Consider the following 4,291-nt stretch of genomic DNA (forward strand, 5'->3'; position numbering starts at 1 on the left):
CATTTGCTGAATCGACAATAGAGAATTCACAGCCACAGTAGAAACTTTCCAATCAGGAATTCCTCTCCATTTTGTTGGGTTCCAGCCTGTGGGACTGAGAAAGGGTGTTGTGTTTACTTGCAATAGCAAAATGTGTTGTTTCCAGGGTAGGTAATCAGAATCGTAGGTATGCAGAACTGACTGTCAAACTTAAGGGCGAGAGGAGAAAGAGAGGACAAATGGATATGCCTGTAGCTAGGCATTTGCTATTGGAACACACTCTATAGTACAGAACTCCAGGGGACGGTGGTTCGGGATTCACACGGTGAGCATGAGCCCATGCTGTCCCCAACCCCGGAGGGTGTTGTGGGGCTTGCGCCGTGATCTGCGGGAGGAATGCAGGGCCCATCGCTTCTGCAGTCTGACTTTCATAAACTCCTGTGCTGTGTCTTTGTAACTGACAGTACAAATAGACAGAACATCAAGATGGACCATGTGTTGGACCATAGAACCAGTTGCAATTCATTTAAAATGATTTGAGTCACGCAGAGCATATTCTCTGATCACAATGGAATTAAACTGGAAAGCAGTAACAGGAAAGTTCTTGAAAAATCCCCCAATAGTTGGAAACTAAATAATATACTTTTAAATAGCCCATAGATCAAAGAAGAATTCAAAAGGGAACTTGGAAAGTGGTTTGGACTGAGTGAAAATGGGAGCAGGCACGTGAAGTTTGTTAACCCCATTGCTAAAACAGCCCGCAAGAGGGGGTTTATAGCACAGGTGCCTGCGTCAGAAAAGAATAATTCAAATCCATGACCTCAACTGCCACCTTAAGAACTTGAAAAGGACAGCATATTAAACCCAAAGTAAGCAAAGAAAGGAAATATGTTTTTAAAAAATGGGATGTAATTGATATATGACATGGTATTAGTTTTAGGTATACAACATTGATTATATATATATAGTTGATTATCATAAAATTTAGCTAACATCTATTACCTCATGTAGACACAATTTTTTCTTGTGATGAGCCCTTTTAAGATTTACTTTCTTAGTAACTTTCAAATACATAATACAGTTTCATTAACTAACGACCATGCTATACTTTCCATCCCCAGGACTTATTTCTGTTATAACCTTCTGACCGCCACCCATTCCCTCCCCTCCCCCCAACCCTTCCCCTGACACCCTGCTCTGGCGAGCACCAATCTGCTCTCTGAATCTATGAGCTCAATTTTTTTAGACATCACATACAAATTAGATCCTATAGTATGTGTCTGTTTTTGTCGGGTTCATGTCACCCAGCACAATACCCTCAAGGTTCGTCTGTGCTGTTGTAAATGGCAAGATTGCCTTCTTTTTTATGGCTGAATAATATTCCGTGTGTGCATCTGTGTAGCACAGTTAAAAAGCTCCATTCGACCATCAATAGACAGGCTGCTTTCCTGTCTCAGCTATGGTAGACGATGCTACCATGACCATGAAATGGTGATTTTGTTTCCTTTGGATAAATACCCAGAAGTGGGATTGCTGGATCATATAATAGTTCTATTTTAATTTTTAAAGGAAACTCCGTCCTGTTTCCCATAGTGGCTGCATGAATCTACGATCCCACTGACAGTGCACTGAGGTTTCCTCTGCTCCCATCTTCACCAACAGTCGGTGCATCTTGCCGTTTTGAAAATCAACATTCTAACAGTATTGGGGTGACACCTCATTGTGGTTTTGATTTTTATTTATCTGCTGAGCAGTGACATTTAGCACCTTTTCATGTGCCTATTGGCTATCTGGATGTCTTCTTTAGAAAAAAAAAGTCTATTCAGTTCCTCTGCCCATTTACTATTTATTTTACCTTTATTTTTCAATTACAGTGTACTTTCAATATTATTTTGTATTGGTTTCAGGTGTAAAGCATAGTGGTTAGACAATCATGTACTTTACAGAGTGCTTCCCCGATATTCCCAGTACCCACCTGGCACTGTACATTGTATCTCAATATATTCCCTGTGCTGTACTTTACATCCCTGTGATAATTTTGTAACTACCAATCTGTACTTCTTAATCCCTTCACCTTTTTCACTCAGTTGCCCTCTGGCAATCACCAGTCCACTCTCTGTGTCAATGAGTGTTTCAATTTTGTTTATTAATTTTGTTTTTTAGATTCCACATATAAGTGACATTATATGGTATTTGTCTTTCTATAACTTATTTCACTGAGTGTAGTAAGGTCCATCCATGGACCTAAAGGTCCAACAGTATGGAGGTCCATCTGGACTGTTTGCATATGGTAGAATTTTGCTTTGTAGCTGAGTAACATTCCACTGTATATACTTGTTTTATCTGCTCGTCTATTGATGGGCACTTGGTTTGCTTCCATATCTTGGCTATTGTAAACAATGCTGCAGTGAACATGGGGGTGCATCGATTCTTTCGAATTAGTGTTTCAGGTTTCTGTGGATAAATCCCCAGAAGTGGAATTGCTGGGTCATAAGGCAGTTTCATTTTTAATTTCTTGAGGAAACTCTACACTGTTTTTCACACTGTCTGCACCAATCTTCATTCCCACCAACAGTGCACAAGGGTTCCCTTTTCTCCACATCCTTGCTAAATCTCTGATGATAGCCATTCTGACAGGTGTCAGGTGATATCTCATTGTGATTTTAATTTTCATCTCTCTGATGATTAGTGATATTGAGCATCTTTTCATATATCTGTTGGCCATCGGTATATCCATTTTGGAGAAGTGTCTATTCCAGTTTTCTGCCCATTTTTTTAATTGGATTTTTTTGTTATATATTTTGGATAATAACACCTTATTTGAAACATGGTTTGTAAATATTTTTTCCCATTTTGTAGCTTATCTTTTTATTTTGTTGTTTCTCTTGCTGTGCAGAAGCTTTAAGATGTAGTTTCATTTGTTGATTTTTTGCTTCTGTTTTTTGTGCTTTGGTGTCATATCCTGGAAATTACTACCAAGAACAACCTCAAGGAGTTTTTTTTCCATGTTTTTTTTTCCCTAGGAGCTTTATAATATTAGGTATTATGTTAAGTCTTTGATCCATTTTGAGTTAATTTTTGTGTGTGATATAAGGTAGATTCCAATTTCATTTTTCTGCTTGTGGTTATCCAGTTTTCCCAACACCATTTATTGGAGAGAATGTCCTTTCCCTACTGGGTGTTTTTGGCATGCCTGTCAAATATCAGCTGACCACCTACACATGGGTTTAATTTGGGGCTTTCTGTTCTGTTTCATTGGTCTATGTGTCTGTTTTATGCCAGTACCACACTGTTTTAACTACTACAGGTTTGTAGTGTAGTTGGAAACCAGGAAGTGTGATGCTTCTGGATGTTTTTCTTTCTCATGGTAGCTTTGGCTATTAGGAGTCTTGCAGTTCCATGCACTTTTTTTGAACATATCCTCAAGATAGTACTGTCATGTAATAAAAGTACATGTACTAGTACCGTCATGTAATAAAATAAATAAAATCAATATAAAGCTTAGGACTGGATCACTTGGCCCTTTCTCTTCTTATTGTCTCCCAGTTTAAAATGCTAGCATCTTGTAATTGCCAGAATCCTTAGATCTTCAGTTGGGCTCAACGCATTCAAGCCTCATTACAATCCTCTTTGCCTTTTTTGTGTGTGTGTGGAAAATCAGTTTAGTCTGCCCACTATAGATAGCCACATTGCTTCCTGTCATATTGCGATTGCAACTTTCTCTGCACATACAGAGAATCCTTGCCCTTCTTGTACTGTGTTACTTTGTGGAGCTGATGACTGCCTCACGTCTTACAAAAAGACTGGTGGGTGTTAGGAACCCTCACCATGTTTGCAAGAGTGCTATCAGCATGGAAAGCTCCATGTAAATTTTAAGATAGTTTTTTCTTTTTCTTTGAAAAATGCTATTGGTGTTTTGATAGGAATTGCATTGAATGTACAGATGATGGCTAGTATTAACATTTTAACAATATTCTTCCATGAGTATGGAATACTTTTCTATTTCTTTATGCTTTCAATTTCTTTGAACAAAATTTTGCATTTTTTGTTGTACAGGTCTTCCACTTCATTAACAGTATTCAAAACTTATCAAAATTGATGAATTTTTGTGCAGCCATTTTAATATTGAAGATGGAAGAAAATATGCAACATTTTTGGCATATTATGCTTTATTATTTCAAGAAAGGTGAAAACACAACTGAAATGCAAAAGGCGATTTGTGCACAGTGTATGGAGAAGGTGCTGTGACTGATTCAATGTGTCAAAAGTGGTTTCCAGTTTCTTGGTACTACTGACATCCTGGCCAAATAAT

General features: G+C 38.1%; 1 pseudogene; it reads right to left on the reverse strand.

The window, feature by feature from the left end:
* Window positions 1-3,480: 3,480 nt before the first annotated feature.
* On the reverse strand, window positions 3,481-3,809 carry LOC118997877 (60S ribosomal protein L36a-like; annotated as a pseudogene).
* Between the last annotated feature and the right edge of the window lie 482 nt (window positions 3,810-4,291).

Source organism: Sturnira hondurensis, unplaced genomic scaffold (genome assembly GCF_014824575.4).
Source record: "Sturnira hondurensis isolate 20B ecotype Veracruz unplaced genomic scaffold, ASM1482457v3 Scaffold0013515, whole genome shotgun sequence".
NCBI classification, from domain to species: Eukaryota; Metazoa; Chordata; class Mammalia; order Chiroptera; family Phyllostomidae; genus Sturnira; species Sturnira hondurensis.